General features: G+C 35.1%; 1 protein-coding gene across 1 annotated transcript in view; it reads left to right on the forward strand.

Moving 5' to 3' along the window:
• The first annotated feature begins 1,973 nt into the window (after positions 1-1,973).
• The window catches only part of LOC137643991 (myoferlin-like), a 319,600-nt gene continuing 301,397 nt past the window's right edge, over positions 1,974-20,176 (forward strand). Inside the window, exon 1 of the mRNA XM_068376837.1 lies at positions 1,974-2,116. The gene's annotated coding sequence lies outside the window, so the exon portion shown is untranslated. The remainder of the gene's footprint in view (positions 2,117-20,176) is intronic.

Raw genomic sequence — 20,176 nt, forward strand, 5'->3', positions numbered from 1 at the left:
AAACAGGTTGTTCTACTTAAAATCAGAAGTAGTTTATATATATATATATATATATATATATATATATATATATATATATATATATATATATATATATATATATATATATATATATATATATGTGTGTGTGTGTGTGTGTGTGTGTGTGTGTGTGTGTGTGTGTGCATATATATATTTACAGAGAGAGAGAGAGAGAGAGAGAGAGAGAGAGAGAGAGAGAGAGAGAGAGAGAGAGAGAGAGAGAGAGAGAGAGCCATGAAATTAATGTAAAAAAACTTGACCAGAGTTAGTATTGTAGTTAAAGAAAAATTTCTGCAAGATCAGAGAAGGACGAGGGTCTAATTTCCCACAACTAATATCATACTATTAGTTTAGTTACTGTGTTTCATATCATAATCCGAGCTATATCTTAATGCAGCTTAGAAAATTTCACAAAATACACCTGTTCAGTTGTTGACTTATCTGGGCGCTGGTATAGGGTCGAAAGGTATTGAAGGTATAATGTGGATCAAAATGATCATGTTGAGGCGTAATAAATGTTATTGCCACAAGTAATGAATATTTGAAGTATTATATAATGTTATACAGTTATATAGTTATGATTTCCCATATGTTACCTGACTACACCTTTTGAAACTTGTATGCAATACATAATCTAGAACTAATAATTTACTAAACTATTCACTTCGGGATTTGCTGTAATCATGTTACTATCCTTTTATTGTACCATCATATGCGCGCATTTAAAACGTGATGTTACCAGGATAAATACGAGCATACTCTTTTAAAATATTAGTAACCATACAATCAAACACTTTATATGACTCAGGCATTCTTATCCTCTTTCCTTGCTCTACGTTCCTTTTGTAAGAATTTATCTAAGATTAAGCATTATTCATGACTCATGTGACGGGGAATTTATAAATGTGCTAGATTCTGTTTTCTCGTGGTTTCCCGCGTAGGCACAATTTTCATCCATCATACTTGACTAAATAATAACTACAGATTTATTACTTACGGTGGAGTAATCTCTCACATCTGTTCCGAGATCTACAATTACTGACAGTACTACTTCTTTGGAAACATACAATTTTTTGACGAAAGAGGAATGTGTTTTCTTATAATTTCATAACAAAATCTATATGATAAAAAAAACCCAGTGCAAATGTAGCTGGGGATCACCAATACTGTATTCTCAAATCTTCAGCCGGTATCGTTCCCTGTTGAAGCCATCTTTCCCTATCAAAGCCATGATCTCTAAGAAACTTTGACGCGTAAACCATCCGTGCTACTAAGATGAAACAATCTGTCAGACACGGTGATACATTGCCCATCAGTTAACAGTCTAACTAGTGAGTGCTGGGCCAGGCACTGTAAGTTAATCTTTTTGTTTAACCCAGTGAAGGTGGAGAAATGCAATTGCCCAAGAAGCAATTCGTCAAATATGCTCACGCCAATAAATTTCTGGCTCTTTAAGAGAGCTCAAGCACAATTCAGGCCATGCGGGATCGAGACTCTGCCTTGTTTTCGGGAAAGTAAAAGAGGTCCTAAAAATCTAGAGGCTGTCTTGTTGATATTTAGAAGTTTGATGAATCATAATCAATAATACTTTGTTCAATAAAGGATAGTAGTTTTCTACTGCCTTGTTAACACTATCAAAGTTTACCCCGAACATGTTTCTCCGTTTTCTATAACGGTTCAATGGCTGCCTGCGTGCAAAGGTGAATCATTATCAATATACTTTGTTCAATAAATGATAGTAGTTTTCTATTGCCTTGTTAACACTATCAAAGTTTATCCCGAACATGTTTCCCCGTTTTCTATAACGGTTCAATGGCTGCCTGAGTGCAAAGGTGAATCATAATCAATATACTTTGTTCAATAAATGATAGTAGTTTTCTACTGCCTTGGTGACACTATCAAAGTTTACCCCGAACATGTTTCCCCGTTTTCTATAACGGTTCAATGGCTGACTGAGTGTAAAGGTGCTGCCAGAGACGAGTCCTGATATTTTTACCTTCAGTCCACGCTGGTGTCAGTTGTTGATAACTCGTGGAAGCAAGCTCCCCGGGGCCATCGTCGGAGTGGCTTGGGATTTGTTGTGGTGTTAGAAAAGGTATTGAGGTGTATTGTATTAATTTGATATTGAATAAATCACATATATAATGATAACAAAGACTGTGCTCATTAGCAAATGTGTGTCAAGAAGTGGAGTGGAAAAAGAAGATAGCATAATGCCGGTAAACCCTTAACAACCGGAAGCGCCCCTCGTTATGTTGGTAACCACAAGACCGTAACAATTCACAAAATATCGTATTTGTGAGATTACAGTTGAACAATTCACCGCCGTTTCACGTTAGAATTGTAAAGCGGTATCCCAAAAATAGTATACTAGATTCGTTTGATAATTTTCGGCTGAAAATAAAATGCACTATGCACGGGAACCATATCATCACACTATAAACTCGCTATTATAGGGAGTAAGTTAAAAGCTCGTATATGTTTTCTACACAAACGTCTTCTTACCTTTGTAGATACAAGTAAAACAAAATTAATAAATGTTTAAATAGGTTGTAGTCTCTCTCTCTCTCTCTCTCTCTCTCTCTCTCTCTCTCTCTCTCTCTCTCTCTCTCTCTCTCTCTCTCTCAATTCAGACAAGTTAAATCCAAGGTCCATAGAATAGGTTAAATCATCAGAATAGAAGACCATCAACGTATAATGGCTCCACCTGAAAACGATTGTTTATTTATCAGTTGAAAGCCCCCGTGTGCATTAAGACATTATTAGAAATGACAAGAAAAAAAAATGTTACGCAGATTTTTAGCCAAATGCATAAAAATTTTTCTCAGATGCGTTTTTTGTTTTATCCATTTCGGATTATGAATATTGGGACAAAACTCTCGTTAATGAGTTTTCATACCTCCCTCCCCCAGATCATAATAATTATGGGGGACACATCCCAATGGGAAACCGGGGCATTTTGAGTGGGGAAGTGTCATAATTGAGTGATTTGAAGAAATGGTAATTGTTATAAATCCATAATAAACATGAGATAGGCATTTGGAAAAATATATGGTTTATGAAAGTAGCGTGAAATTTAAGTATCACAATTTCCTTATTCATATCACGTCCCTCAGGTGGTTTTTGCACTGCTGTGGCTCGCTTTGCTTGCAAATAATAATCTCACTGTTTCTCTGTTCTGGCAATCGGTACACGGGTGTGCTATGGACACCATCCGCGTGGGTCACTATTTAGATTATCATAATTGCCTAAAAATTATATCTCATTCCTCAAAGGGTTTTTATTCCGCCATGGTTCTCTTCGCTGGCAAATAAACGTAGTATGCATGCTCCTCTGTTCTGGCAAGTGGTACGAGGAAGAGCTAGCCATGCCAATCATTTGGGTCATTATATCGAGGATATTTTTTTTTTTTACTTAAACATGAGCAACGCGATTTAAACTGAACCGAACGTGTTTTAAACACAATGACCGAAATTAATGAGCTTAGGCTAATTTTTTTAATATATTTTATTCTCCTGTGGAAGACGACGATCCACTGTAGTCATAATGGGACGGATTCAACTGAAGCAGAAAAAAAAAAGAGCCCCCTGGTTAGTACAGTATTAGCGTGTTAGCCTTGCCGATCGATCCCCGCCCTGGACCGTGAGTTTAATTTGTTTACTGGGGAGATCACTGCTGTGGTTGGGCACTACAGTGGGCGGTTGGGCTTGCCCGTCTGACGTTCTGGCGAGTATCTATTCTGAAGAAACTGGAACTGTAACCCGACACCTTTAATATTTAAATATTTGGAACATCGTAATTGATAAGCCAGCTAATGATTACGTCATAAAAAGATAAAGCTGACAAAAGCGAATGCAAGCAAGGCTTGTGCAAGTAACTCGCAATGATTTTCCCAAAAGTATACAGTGGACTTGATAAATACATTGATGTTCACATTTTAGTTAATGGATGTGTTAGTATTTAATGCCCAATCCCATTATTCATACAGAGAAAATGACAAAATAGCCAGCAGACTTTTATTTATATATAGCGAATTCCAGTTTCGCTTGAAATTAAAAGTATCGTATTAATCGAAATGACTACTAAATAATCATACACAGTAGGCTGCACGTCGAGGTGCACACACTCCACTCACCGAAGTCATTAAAGGCCGTATAAGTAGGATCTTCCTTTCTAATCGTATTATCTAATGAACTCTTCTTCGGCCTCTCCTCTCCTCCTTACCATTTCACACACACACACACTCATATATATATATATATATATATATATATATATATATATATATATATATATATATATATATATATATATATATATATATATATATATATATTATATCTATATCTATATACATTACATACATAGATACATACATACATCAGGCTTATTTACAGTGAGATACTTTAAATCAATTGCAGAAAATTCCCCATGTCGAGTTTACGTTGAGGGCTTAATAATACCTAGTTGGTGTTTGTATTGTTTTTAAGCAGTGTCATAGCCTTACTATTTCCATCTGAATTTTAAGGAAGGTTAAAGTGACTTAGCTACCTGTCCCTTCCACTACCCAACCAATAAAAGGTAAGGATGTGGTCTATGATTCTTTATTTATCAATAAATTGTCCCGTAAACGATATTTTTCTTGTTATATTAAGGGTTTGGTCATTAGTAGTTCTCATAAATGTTTATAAAATACTAATTGCATATACTGTATATTGATTTTTAAGTGTTTTATTATTATTATTATTATTATTATTATTAGGTAATAGTTTACAACACCACGCTCTCCATTTACTCCAAAATAATGCAATCCTGCAGTTCTCATCTTCTTGCATAGTAATTAGGTGGTTATTTAAATTCTGGGAAAGCAATAATTAGCAAGATTGGTTGAGGAAGGGGGAGGGGTTATAAAAAGAAAATAGCTCAGTTTCCTCACCAAACGACTTAGAACTGACATGTCAACAAAGTCAACGAAACAGGATTCGTGATGCCAGCGTACATAAACAGAAGTTCGTGATGCCAGCGTACATTTGATTTACCGTATATTCAAAATATTCTTAATAAAAATGAGTGGTTACTCAAAAGTGTCACTATTTGTAAATTACATATTTTATGGACACTTTACAGTAATTAATCCATTTTTAACTAAGCATATTTTGAATATACAGTATATCAAATGTACGCTGTCATCACGGACTTATGTTTATGTACGCTGGCTTCGCGAATTCTGTTTGGTTGACTGTGTTGACATGTCAGTTCCAAGTCGTTTAGTGAGGAAACAGAGTTATTTTCTATTTATAACCCCTTCCCCCTTCCTCAACATATCTTGCTAATTATTGCTTTCCCGGAATTTAAATAACCACCTAATTACTGTGCAAGAAGATGAAAACTGCAGGATTGCATTATTTTGGAGTAAATCGAGAGCGTGGTGTTGTAAACTATTTCCTTTTATTATTATTATTATTATTATTATTATTATTATTATTATTATTATTATTATTATGCATGTTTTTAGCTTATAAATTGTATTTTGTCTGCTAATTAGTTACACATGACTAAGATCAGAAGCGTCCTTTCCTCCCCTATAGCTGCATTCATTTTTTAGCCTTCTATTTCTACTGATCCTCTGTTCCTGCTCCCTATCTTCCATTTTGCTTTCCAACCATTTGACTTTTCATTCAAATCATAACGGCTAAATGGCCTCCCAGGCCCCAGTGTCAGACCATCTGGCCAAAATTTATATATCGAATCCTAACCCAGGTTGAACAAGCTGCTTTCGTTTAGTCGGAATTGGAGCCATCCTGTCAACATCCTCGTGTTTTTGCATGCAAATACAATCGATCTATTTGAAGATTAATGATCATACTAAAGTTCTTTGGTCAATTTATCATTCATTTCTCGAACTCTCTAACCCCACAACGCAATGCTTATCATTTATTCATTTAGTCAATTGTCGATTATCAAATATCTAGCGAATTGTTCTATTGGAATGTGTCGATGGAGAGTATCACGATTTCCGATGTAATAAAACACTTGATATAGACAACGTTTTTTTTCAATAAGATATTGATACGCTTTGTTTTCGCAGCGGGAAATTAAAGAACCTATGTTATAAAGTCAATGTTTAATTAAGCACTGTAGACTAAATTAACAACAATAAACTTGTACTTACCTGTATTTTTTTCCACGGATAGAACACTTTAAACAATTAGTTTTACGTCGCACTTAGCGTGTTAAATTGGATACAAAACAGCGATAGGACTCTTTAAACATTTGGTTTTATGTTGCACTTTGCTGATAATTGCCGTATATATATATATATATATATATATATACATATATATATATATATATATATATATATATATATATATATATATACATATATATATATATATATATATACATATATATATATATATATATATATATATTAGATTTAATACAAAACAGAACGATTTTTTGCTAATTGTGACTGGTATGTACCTCAGACTTTTCCTGAAATGCGGTTCAAGCTATGATGATGAAGACTATCCTTGAAGTATGTGGAGGGATTTCCTCTTGAGTGGTATGATTTAGTTGCCTGCTTTCCGTATTGTATTTAAAGTTATAGCGTACTTTTATCCTCATTCGTCACCAGTATTTCCATAGGTTCCCTGTGTTCTATATTAATAGCCTTACCATAATTGAAAACTGTCATGTATTTATTAGAATCACGGACATAAGTAGTTTGAAAACTTAAAGCATGATACAAGAATGAAACAAGAAATACTGTTGTTAACGCATTCTTTTGCATGAATGTTATAATCTGATAGACATATATAATCATATTTATCCCGATGCCCTTTTAAACCCGTGTTGCGGGATTTCTTGGCAAAGAAATATAGTTCCGGGATGCAGAAGGGCGGTGAAAAAGATGTGGGCGTCATGAGAACAACCTCTCTCTCTCTCTCTCTCTCTCTCTCTCTCTCTCTCTCTCTCTCTCTCTCTCTCTCTCTCTCTCTCTCCGGTTTTGAGTTTGTAGTGTTAAGAAATGTTTGAATTACAATCAAATACTTATTTTGTTTAATTGTTCACGTGTGTTGTTCATAAAGTATATTAATGAATACTGTCTAGTGTCTGAAACCTCACAGTACTTGTGACCTGGGGATGACGGGTTTAGGGGAGACTATACTGTTACAAGGTCTACTGGGTGAGTCCTGGTCCTCAGTGCTTGATGAAGAGGGGACTTAAGCGCCATCGGTCAATCTCTTGGAATCTTGGGAGTTGGGCAATGCCCTGCTTCTGCCACTCATGAGTGACCTTTATCGTTTTTTCAAATCTATTTCTTGTGTTTCTTATGTGTTGCTCTAGTTTATCTTTCTTCACAAATAAAATATAAGCTATCTGGACGTGGAGCTAAAAGGCTACTGACTGAATCACTTGATGAGCCTGAATGGTTGAAGGACCTCACTAGACGCGCTATTATAAACAAACTAGCTAGTGTTCACCACCAAAGTTAGATGGATAAACATTCTCTCTCTCTCTCTCTCTCTCTCTCTCTCTCTCTCTCTCTCTCTCATATATGTGGATATATATATATATATATATATATATATATATATATATATATATATATATATATATATAATATATATATATATATACACATATAGTGTGTGTATATATATATATATATATATATATATATATATATATATAAATTATATAGGTATATATATATATATATATATGTATATATATATATATATATATATATATATATGTTTATATATAAATTATATATGTATATATATGTATATATATAAATTATATATGTATATATATGTATATATATAAATTATATATGTATATATATGTATATATATAAATTATATATGTATATATATATATATATGTTTATATATATACAGTATATATGTATATATGTAAATTTATATATGTATATATATGAGCATACATATATAATACTAGGATCTATCCCAATTAAATAATAATATGGCTGAAGAGATGATAGTTTTCAAGGTAGAAGGCAGTAGAATGCAGAAAATGCTAAATATTCAAGTAACGTTTTGATTGTAACAATTTAACTGGTAGAAAAATAATCGTTGTTTGTCCTTTTTGTATGAACCTTTAGATCTAATAACATTGTTATACTTATTTGAACTTCGTTTGCTACACCATATTACAGATATAATAGTCATTGGTTGTATTCATTCGTAACAAGAATGTTTCAGACATTTAGTTTCTCTTAGAGATATAGCCTACAGTATACCAGGTCTTTGGCCTCTCTGAGTGATTATGTGTATCATGTGTGTGCCAAGAGTCAGTCGGGAAGGGCCTTGGCCAAGCTTGTGTTGCTGAGCTGCTGATTCAGACCTCACCAATGTTGACTGGTTATTTTTTCCATAACTATTTTCTTTATCACAATTTAAAGTAGACACTATATAGCTTTGGTAATTATATATAATTTGAGTGATTTTAAAAGTAGAATGATAGTCAAATCTATAAATGTTTTAACATTTGAGTATTTCTGTTACATTGAAGAATACTGTCCTATCACTAAAATATTGCTCATGGGTAAAAGAGCCAATTGAATAGGAAGGAAAATAGCAGTTTTAAAAACCGGTGACCGGTTCGTTCATTGTCCTGGCGGTGATCTTCAATGTCAAGCTAAAAGTCCTTCTCAGGTATTTGCCAAAACGACTGTATGTTTAGTCGTTTTCTGGGTGAGTGTTTGTGTTTTAGTTACGATCTTCATTTTTTTTCTTTATCACAGGCCTATTGGGTACCGTAATTCATTCTTTGCTTTCGCGTACGTTTGATGCATTATAAGGTCTACTTTTTTTGTTTTGTTTTTATAATTATTGTCACAGACAAACTATACTTTTTCGTTCAAGGAGTTAAGTTCTGCATTGTAATTGTTCAGTGGATACTTAACTCTTGATAAGGGTAGAAGAGAGACTTTAGCTATAGTAATCATAACTTCGAGGAGAAGGACACTGCAAAATCAAATAATTGTCTCTAGTCTTGGGTAGTGCCATAACCTCTTTGAAAAGAAATTAAAATATCTATTGCGTGATTTCCCTAAATTTAAAACCCGGTGGGGAGAGGTTAACCAATGTATATTTGGCGTAGATTCGACGGCGTAATGTATCAAAATGTTCATCAATAACAGCCAAACTTTAAATATATGTAGGTGGCCGACCCATATAGATCTTCTCCGTTTCATCCAATCTGTACAATAATTTTCATATGTGGATGACGTTCAATAGCCATAAAAAACTCTATTTTAGACATTTATGGCGTCTTGGTATGGGTAGAAGATCCTCTTCAGCTATGGTAAGCAGATTTTCTAGAAGGACAATCCTAAATCAAACCTTTGTTCTCTAGTCTTGTGTAATGCCATAGCCTCTGTACTATGGTCTCCCTTTGTCTTGGTGTACTGTAGTTCTCTTTCATGAGGGTACTCTCGGGCACACTATTCTATCTTATTTCTCTACCTCTTTTTCAAGTTTTTATAGTTTATTTATGAAAGATCTATTTTGATATTGTTCATAAAATATTTTGTTTCAGTTGACCATTACTTCAATTTGTGTATATATTTCCTTTCCTCACTGGGCTATTTTAACCTGTAGGAGCCTTTGGGCTAATAGCCTCCTGCTTTTCAAACCAGGGTTGAAACTTGACTTGTAATTATAATAGTAGTGATAATATCATTATTATTACAAGCCAACTGCAACCCAATTTAGAAAATCTAAATGGTAAAAGCCCTAGACTCGGACTCTTGATAAAGCATTCCGGGAAATAAAACAAAATTGAAGGATAATTGGGACCACTTTGGCTAATCTTATTCACACATTACGTTTTTTTTTTTTTTTTTTTTTTTTTTTTTTTTAAATCCAGTTTCAACTTATGTGGTACACTTCACGGGAAACTTAGGCGACGTCCGACAGATGTACAATATAGCAACTAACTTTGTGTTGATGGTAACACTGCATGTAAAACAGTCCCTGAACTTGTAAACACGTTATCAGAAGTACTTTTTTTTTTATTAATTCTACAAAGTGTTTTTAACCGAATAACTTTTATTTTTATATACAGCACTTCGTGGAATCAATCAAAATACTTTTCATCACGTGTTTATAATCTCAACGACTTTGTATTACAGGCAGTGTTACCAACAATTTCTTTTGCTAAACCCAATAAGATCTTACCTGCTGCAATGCCCAGCTGTCAAACGTCTCTTTAGCTTCCTGTGAAGTGAACCGGAATTAATGAAGCCAATCATATGGGGTGACATTATGCTTAGGCACGTTCATATACAGAAGATAATCTCTTATTTGTTTAAGAAACGTTCTCAAAGGGCCCTGTTAATATTCTGGACATATTTCATCTGGCTCAAGTATTTTTTTTTTTCAATTGTTACATCATATATTCAGTACTTCATTTCTTTTGTTTCCTTTTATATCTTTTCTCACCAATTTACACTTTTCATGCTTGCATTAAATTTGAACACCGATTTTGATAAAAAGATTAAGGCAAGGTTTCCGAAGAAGAATAAAGAAGATATTCACTTATTGTTGAACACGTAGTTATTCAAAACTTATTATAGAGGGTACTTACAGGGTACCGGGATTTGTGTGTCCCGGAAATCATAGTCTGTTTAAAGTTGTGTGTTTTAACTGTTAAAAAATCTGCGACGCATTATATTGATTTTAACAATGCGATAATCATTTTCCCAATAACAGGGTATTGGACGTTGGGACTTCAATTACAAAGGTGATTAAGCACGGTGAAATTTAGTTTTACAGAGAATTAAATTAGGTGCAATAAGAATAATAGTTAAATGTAAGAAAATGTCCATTCTGTTTTTATAGGATCATGAAGTGGCTCGTGGATGATGCAACATAGGTGGTCTGTTAAACAAGACTAAATTCACCCAGAGCCCTAGGGCTCCCGGAGAGGTTTTTATTGTATACAATTTTTTTTTTTTTATCAAGGAACGTTTAAAGTTGCATAGTTGCATAGATGTCCTCCAGACATTTATTTCCCTATTACAGTAACTAAAAGAATGTTTGGAAGATTGAAAGACGTGCACGTGTTTAGGGGTATGGCTAACGGTATGTCTGATCATTTTTTGGTGGAAGGAAAATTAGTTGTAGCAAAAGAGTGGGGGAATAGAGTAGGTGGATGTAAAAGGGAGGTAGTGAGGATTGAAGAGCTAATAAAACCGGGGGTAAAAAGTAAATATCAGGAAAGGTTGAAAATGGCATATGATGAGGTGAGAGTAAGAGAAACTGGTAATTTAGAGGAGGAATGGAAGTTAGTAAAAGAAAATTTTGTTGGGATTGCAAGTGATGTATGTGGCAAGAAGGTTGTTGGAGGCAGCATGAGGAAGGGCAGTGAATGGTGGAATGAAGGAGTGAAGGTGAAAGTGGAAGAGAAAAAGAGGGCTTTTGAAGAATGGCTGCAGAGTAATAGTATAGAGAAGTATGAAAAATATAGAGAGAAAAAGGTGGAAGTAAAGCGCAAGGTACGTGAGGCAAAGAGGGCAGCTGACCTGAGGTGGGGTCAGGGATTGGGTCAGTCATATGAAGAGAATAAGAAGAAGTTTTGGAAAGAAGTGAAGAGAGTAAGGAAGGCTGGCGCAAGAATTGAAGAGACAGTGAAAGATGGAAATGGAAGGTTGTTAAAAGGAGAGGAGGCAAGGAAAAGGTGGGCGGAATATTTTGAAAGTTTGCTGAATGTTGAGGATAATAGGGAGGCAGATATAATTGCTGTTCCAGGTGTTGAGGTGCCAGTGATGGGAGGTGAGAATGAGAGAGAGATAACAATAGAGGAAGTGAGGAGAGCACTAGATGAAACGAGAGTAGGAAAAGCATCTGGTATGGACGGTGTGAAAGCTGAGATGTTGAAGGAAGGGGGTGTGACTGTACTTGAATGGTTGGTGAGATTGTTTAATATGTGTTTTGTGTTGTCAATGGTACCAGTAGATTGGGTTTGTGCATGTATTGTACCACTATATAAGGGTAAGGGAGATGTGCATGAGTGTTGTAATTCAAGAGGTATTAGTTTGTTGAGTGTAGTTGGAAAAGTGTATGGTAGAGTACTGATTAATAGGATTAAGGATAAAACAGAGAATGCAATCTTGGAAGTACAGGGTGGTTTTAGAAGAGGTAGGGGTTGTATGAATCAGATTTTTACAGTTAGGCAGATATGCGAGAAATATTTAGCAAAAGGTAAGGAGGTGTATGTTGCGTTTATGGATCTGGAGAAAGCATATGATAGAGTTGATAGGGAAGCAATGTGGGATGTGATGAGGTTATATGGAGTTGGTGGAAGGTTGTTGCAAGCAGTGAAAAGTTTATACAAAGGTAGTAAAGCATGTGTTAGAATAGGAAATGAAGTGAGTGATTGGTTTCCGGTGAGAGTGGGGCTGAGACAGGGATGTGTGATGTCGCCGTGGTTGTTTAACTTGTATGTTGATGGAGTGGTGAGAGAGGTGAATGCTCGAGTGCTTGGACGAGGATTAAAACTGGTAGGCGAGAATGACCATGAATGGGAGGTAAATCAGTTGTTGTTTGCGGATGATACTGTACTGGTAGCAGACACAGAAGAGAAGCTTGACCGACTAGTGACAGAATTTGGAAGGGTGTGTGAGAGAAGGAAGTTGAGAGTTAATGTGGGTAAGAGTAAGGTTATGAGATGTACGAGAAGGGAAGGTGGTGCAAGGTTGAATGTCATGTTGAATGGAGAGTTACTTGAGGAGGTGGATCAGTTTAAGTACTTGGGGTCTATTGTTGCAGCAAATGGTGGAGTGGAAGCAGATGTACGTCAGAGAGTGAATGAAGGTTGCAAAGTGTTGGGGGCAGTTAAGGGAGTAGTAAAAAATAGAGGGTTGGGCATGAATGTAAAGAGAGTTCTATATGAGAAAGTGATTGTACCAACTGTGATGTATGGATCGGAGTCGTGGGGAATGAAAGTGATGGAGAGACAGAAATTGAATGTGTTTGAGATGAAGTGTCTGAGGAGTATGGCTGGTGTATCTCGAGTAGATAGGGTTAGGAACGAAGTGGTGAGGGAGAGAACGGGTGTAAGAAATGAGTTAGCGGCTAGAGTGGATATGAATGTGTTGAGGTGGTTTGGCCATGTTGAGAGAATGGAAAATGGTTGTCTGCTAAAGAAGGTGATGAATGCAAGAGTTGATGGGAGAAGTACAAGAGGAAGGCCAAGGTTTGGGTGGATGGATGGTGTGAAGAAAGCTCTGGGTGATAGGAGGATAGATGTGAGAGAGGCAAGAGAGCGTGCTAGAAATAGGAATGAATGGCGAGCGATTGTGACGCAGTTCCAGTAGGCCCTGCTGCTTCCTCCGGGGCCTTAGATGACCGCGGAGGTAGCAGCAGTAGGGGAGTCAGCATTATGAAGCTTCATCTGTGGTGGAAATGTGGGAGGTTGGGCTGTGGCACCCTAGCAGTACCAGCTGAACTCGGTTGGGTCCCTGATTAGGCTGAAGGAACATAGAGAGTAGAGGTCCCCTTTTTGTTTTGTTTCATTGTTGGTGTCGGCTACCCCCCAAAATTGGGGGAAGTGCCTTGGTATATAGATAGATAGACAGTTTCTCTCAATTTTCCTTTGCATGATTGATGTAAACAACTATTTGGAAAGGTGCTATTCATGAGAGAATGATTGAGACAGAACGGTTAGTCTAGTGTAGTTTCATAACCAGATACAACCACAGGAAACTGCTATCATAAGTTGTTCAAGATAAAATGCCAGATATTCTTGAGATTTAAATAAAAAAAAAAGGAGCTTGACGGTTTCACAATTTAGAATGAGGAGCGTTGAAATATATGGAATTGTAAGTTCAGTTGTAGAAATCTGCACTGGATAGACTTGGGCTTCTTCATAAATACCATTATATATTAGCAATAATTATTTGATGAAAAACTTTTTATTGATATAGAAAAACAAAAATTACGGTATAAGCTGATAAAATCTAATAGGCGTAACCTCCTCTTTTTTTTTTTTTTTTTAACATGTTGAACGAAAATATTTGATGCACGGTTTCCTTGACATAATGATGTAGTAAATTTTTCCTGATAAGAGATTTAACTTAGTTTCTATTTGGTGATACTTGAGTGTGTGTAAAGTATGTATGTGCATTATAACTGACAATTATATATTTAATACATGTCAGTGGTTACCTTTAGTCCCGTACGGTGTGCTTTTCCACTTAAACTTTTCCCAGCATTATAACGTCAAATCCTTTTATAATGATAATGATAATGATAATAATGATAATAATAATAATAATAATTATAATAATCTTATAATGAGTGAATCGTATTTCGATACTGAAAATTCAAGCTAAAGTACACATTATATTGACACTTTCTAGCAATTTGTATAAAATGGCGAAAAAAATATTTTTCCTAATTCAATGTGTTCCTAAAAAATATTCTTCCTCCATCATATATACGAGTGATTTTAAGCAACTGGTCGGTGAATTTATACAGTTTCTCATAGTCATGTCTAATACACAGATTGAATGACCGACTCACTGCAAATGTAAGCTAACTCCTGAAATTGGCATGGGTAGGCGGACATAGCTTGCATGTGTGTAATTCACCATTCAAGCTTGACGAGTCTTGAGCTGTGCGTCAAGCACCAGGATTCGAGTATTGTAGGCATTGATTGGCAGAACAAGATCTCTTATTGAGGTTGGTGACCGGCGAATAAGACGGGTGATGAGGGATTTCCTAAGTACGAGATACCGACGAGGTTATGGGTCATGTTACATCGACTTAGGGTAAATTTGTCTTCATCATTGGTTCATTTATTTGAATATACTCGTTTAGTGGGTCTGTTTGTAGAAGGAAATGGAAGTAACTGCTTTTGAAAATAGTCATACGCCATTGCTAGCAATGATACAGACGAGATGTATCCCATTATATGAATGGATCAAATGCCATTTTATTATGACCAGGTGTTACTTGTTTTGTAAATAACACAATCAAATTAATAGCAGATCGTTTGTATCACTGTGTATGTACGTGTGATGTGCACGGTGAAAGGATAGTGGTATATAACTGTTCAAGTGCATTGTACGGGAATAAGGATTGATACCACACAATACTGAAGATATTGTTCTATTGTTCAAGTGATTTTGTATGCATGAGAGAGAGAGAGAGAGAGAGAGAGAGAGAGAGAGAGAGAGAGAGACCCTCTAGTCTAGCCTAATGGGCTTTAATCTATTAGTTGAAAGTTCGGAGGAAGTAGTGATGGCGAAAGTTAATATCGTTAACGTTATAATAGCCTGTGACACACCTTATCATTGTATTTTTAGGACAAAGGGTGTGTGAGAAATTTTGTAAGCTTCTGTAATTGTTAACAGAAATATATTAAAAAATACGTTATCGAAAGACATTTCGTTTGTAGCTTGGTTATATATTCTTATAGATGGTTTGTTCATATATAGTTGCTGGTACAAGGAATTCTTTTAGCTACAAGATCAGTTTAACACAAATATTATAACAAAAACATAATTGTGTAATTGGTATCAGACGTGTTTCAGAGGTGTTTAATTTCGTCTTTTAATTTTAGTACATTTTATTTTATTCATGGTTGTTTACTCGACGCATAACTCATAAAATGCTTGTTTGAAGTTCAATTTGTCAATTACCCTTACGTGCTAAATTTATAACAAGCCATTAAGCTATTAATGCAGTCAAGGATGAATTTTCTATAACCAACGAAATTACTTGGAAATTTGGATATGTTTTTCTTTGTGTGTGTGTGTCTTGTCTGTCTATGTTTGTTTGTTTGTTTGTTGGTGTAACTGGATACCTCACTTCATCTTGATGGATGCTGGTGAAAATATACGCGATATACATTGAAAGGTCGTCGACGGTGAAGATATGGCATCAAAACGATCTTGGCCAGTGCCCATTATCTTTTTGTGTTCTTTGATCCTTAGAAAAAAGAAACCTGAAGCTGGGTGAATTGGATGTCAAAAGGTTTTTGTAGCTTTATATTTGAATGAATGAAAATGAGTGTTAAGAGATAGAATTAACACGAACAGCCAAGTGCTACAACCGTATTAGTTAGCTAAATTATAATGGTGGAAATTGGTTGATTTCGTCAAAGATATGTATTCGAATCTACTCTTATCGCCATATATATATATATATATATATATATATATATATATATATATATATATATATATATATATATATATATATATATATATATATATAATATATATATATATATATATATATATATATATATATATATATATATGTGTGTGTGTGTGTATATATGAATGTTGTAAATGTACGTGTGTGTAATGTTAGTATACATGTAATTCATATAGATACACACAAATATATATATATATATATATATATATATATATATATATATATAAATAAAATTTATATATATATATATATATATATATATATATATATATAAAGTTTATATATGTTTTGATATATGTAGATATGCTTATATACAGAATTTTGAATATATATGTATATTATATATGTATACATACACTAATATATATATATATATATATATATATATATATATATATATATATATATATATATATATATATGTATATGTATATGTATATAGATATTTTTCAATTAAAGAAAGTTTTTTTTTTTTTTTAAATACCGTCACCCAATTGTTGGATTGTCTCAGCCCTCAATCTCTTAAGAGAAATCTTTGGGGTGAAACAGTCAAGGTTATTCTCTCTCTCTCTCTCTCTCTCTCTCTCTCTCTCTCTCTCTCTCTCTCTCTCTCTCTCTCTCTCTCTCAGGGGGAAAGAAGTAATCAGACAAAAAGGTAGCCGTGACCCCACTTCTTCTTATAATAAGGAGTAGTGAAGGTTGACTTACTCATTTCTTTGGAAAGTTCAAACTTCATTTGGTGAGACCCATTGCTTTTCGTGTGTTGGGTGTTCATCAGGACTTCTTCATTCATTCTTCACCGTTTATAGATGATTATCTGTATTAACATCATTATTAATATAATTATCAGTTGGAGAAGTAGTAGTGTGTCCTTGATGATGTTCTATTATAAGTCCATTTATATACATTACAGTAGAACTGATTCACTTCAAAACGAATTTAAATCTAATATGGCAGTGGTACCGACACTAGAGGTAAAAGGGTGGGATTTTATTATTCTTCTTAGGAAATCAATAGTCTCCTGTGTTTACTATTGTAAAGGAGGATTAAATTATGTTACATGTCTTATAATATTAGGATTCATTTAGCTTTTCTAGCGGTTAGGAATCTTTTATTTAGGATTTACCGTCATAGTTGGACATTTAAGACCAATATTGCATGATATTTATTTAGTTGATGTTAATATAGAACACTCATAAACTCTCTTAATGCACGACCATATCTGGGGTGAGAGATGAAAAATATATGTGTATAAGTTTTATTGCTCGTCTAGTAAATGAATTTGTTTTGTAGGGCAGTTCACGTGCTTTGTCTCCTCGTGGACATACAATGGCTGTAAATCTTCATCATAAAGTCCAATATATCCAGGTAATTTGTATAAGAGGCTTATCATATTTATACCATAAGTTAATTTTGAACAGAACACAGAACGTCAGTAAACTGGAATATGAATTATATTTCGTTATGAATTTGAGCAGTCGCGTGACCAAGAACTTTCGCATTTGGTACGCAATCTTGTTATACCCAGGAGCCGACGTGTCATCGGCCATAGACCAGTTAAACTGGTATTTCAATGTTCTTTTATGCAGGTCTGGCTCAATCAAAGTCGTTAAAGGTAGATGCTTATGAATTGCCACTTTGCCTGTACCTCGAGAAAGTCCCATTGCCATTCCATCATCGTGAGTTATGGTCATACATATTCGTAAAAAATACCACCTTTCCTGTTAATATCCTGTCTATAACTTATAAGTTTTGTGAGAATAATTCCATTTAGATAAGTGAGGGAAGCAGGCATTTCGGGTCAGTAGGCCTTTGGTTTAAGTGACATTTCAAATTTTTCGTTTTATTGTGTATATTACGTTGTCAATTACATAATTATCAACATATTTGCTTAATGCATCCTAACTTTTGTTTTTGTGGTTGATTTCATTATTTTAAAACTAGAGTACGGCAGTCTCACTCAACCCTCTGATCATTGGATCACAATCAGAGAAACAACCACATCTCAGTCTGCCTCACGTCATGAGCCCAGATAAGAACTCCTTCCCTCTTCTCCTGTAGCTCTACTCAAATTCACCCCCGCTTGAGCGCCCACGGAGGTTTCGTCCGAACATGGGCGGGCCTTGGCTATGTCTTGAGTGCTTCCTTTTGTGGCAAAGAAGATATTGTTCATTTGGGGTTTCTGTTGTTCGTTACTCACGCATTCGACTTTTGAGTAATGAGGCCCTCTTAATATCTTGACCTTTCTATAGATAGATAGAATTGGTTTAGAAAGGTGTGTCGCGGTTGTTCATTTCTTTGTCTTTGTTAGTGTTATGGCTGTTAATAGAATATCTTTAATTGCCGTTGAACGCGTTCACATGAAATTATTATTTTTACCCTAATCGCATTGTACCTTATTCAATAGAAAACAGACCATGAGTTTCACAAATAGTGAAAATCGTATCTGGATACAAATCTCCTTGTTTAGTTCCACTGTCACTCAGTCACACAGTAAGTTCTTCGTGAACGATCCTGTAAGCAGTGTAACGTATGACGGGGTTCAATTTTAATTAATTGAAAAACAATTCTACACTGAATGCTTTAACTTTATCCTTATCAAGCTTCGCTAGAGAAAATATATTAAACTAATAACCGTGGAAGATAAATAACTGAAGAAAGAGAGACCCGTTCGGCATAAAGGAAAGAAAGTATTTGAAGATCCCGGCCCTTTCGAAGACGCCTCCCACGCAGACCCTTTACCTCACACATGGGCGAGTGTTATAGCCACAACCTTTGGCATTTTGGTCTGGCGGTCGTTCCCCTTGCGGGGAGAGAGCGAAAGGGGGAGAGGCGGAGTGAAATGGAGACGAAAGGTTTATGAGAGAGAGAGAGAGAGAGAGAGAGAGAGAGAGAGAGAGAGAGAGAGAGAGAGAGAGAGAGGGGCAGTGGTAGCGAGAGACCACGAGAAGGGGATATTCATGGCCTTGTTTGGCCCTTTGTGTGTTTTTTTATCAGAATGTATTATTTTGAAGTGGATTCAGTATTCATCACACCGGAAATTTTTTTTCCGGTGTTTCAACTTGCTTGCACTACGTAAACATGTGTATAATTGTGCACTAGTTGCTATTTAATAGTATTTTTATCCATGCTTATTGTTTTCAGCAGGTGGTTTACTTCCTAGTTTCACCCTCGATTTGTGAGGATTTATGATACTGACACAATCCGTCTTAGGTCTGTGAGCTAGAATAACTTTTATGGCTTCTTAGGTAGATTATCGAGATTTTATACGATAGGACTATAATGCCGAGAAAGAAAAACGATAGAGGACAAACTCCTTTACGCCAAACCAGGAGAAAGCACTTCTAGGCAAATAATTTCAATAGATTTGTTTCATTCTTTTAATATTATTCCTTGTGTTTGACTCAAAATATAAATCTTCTTTCTTATTTAATACTAATAATGAATAAAAAAAATCTAAATTGTATGATGTGAAATAGGTTATTGAAATATTGCTTATGATATTGTTCAATTATCGAAGTACCGAAATTCTTAGTCATAAGCTTAACTGCTCATTGAATGAAGATAAACGTTTAATTGGTGATGATTGCCTGTGGAAAGTTCAAGATCAAGGAGTGATGCATTGATGTTGACGCAGCCTTACTGTTCAGTGACGTCATGTATGAATCATAGCGATTCTTTAAGGATGGGCTTTCGATAATTGCTCTCAAAACTGCTTTATAACAAACGGGGTTTTGTTATAGTAATTTAGTTGCCCTTGTTACTACCGGTATACTAAACGGTATACGTCCTCAGCTCGTCTCAGCTGGAGAGAGAGAGAGAGAGAGAGAGAGAGAGAGAGAGAGAGAGAGAGAGAGAGAGAGAGAGAGAGAGAGAGTTGGCAATGTAGTGATGGGAATGAGATAGAAAACTACGTGAGTGAATCTTCCCAGGATGAAGCGAGGTCT

The sequence above is a fragment of the Palaemon carinicauda genome, chromosome 7 (genome assembly GCF_036898095.1).
Source record: "Palaemon carinicauda isolate YSFRI2023 chromosome 7, ASM3689809v2, whole genome shotgun sequence".
Classification (NCBI taxonomy): Eukaryota; Metazoa; Arthropoda; class Malacostraca; order Decapoda; family Palaemonidae; genus Palaemon; species Palaemon carinicauda.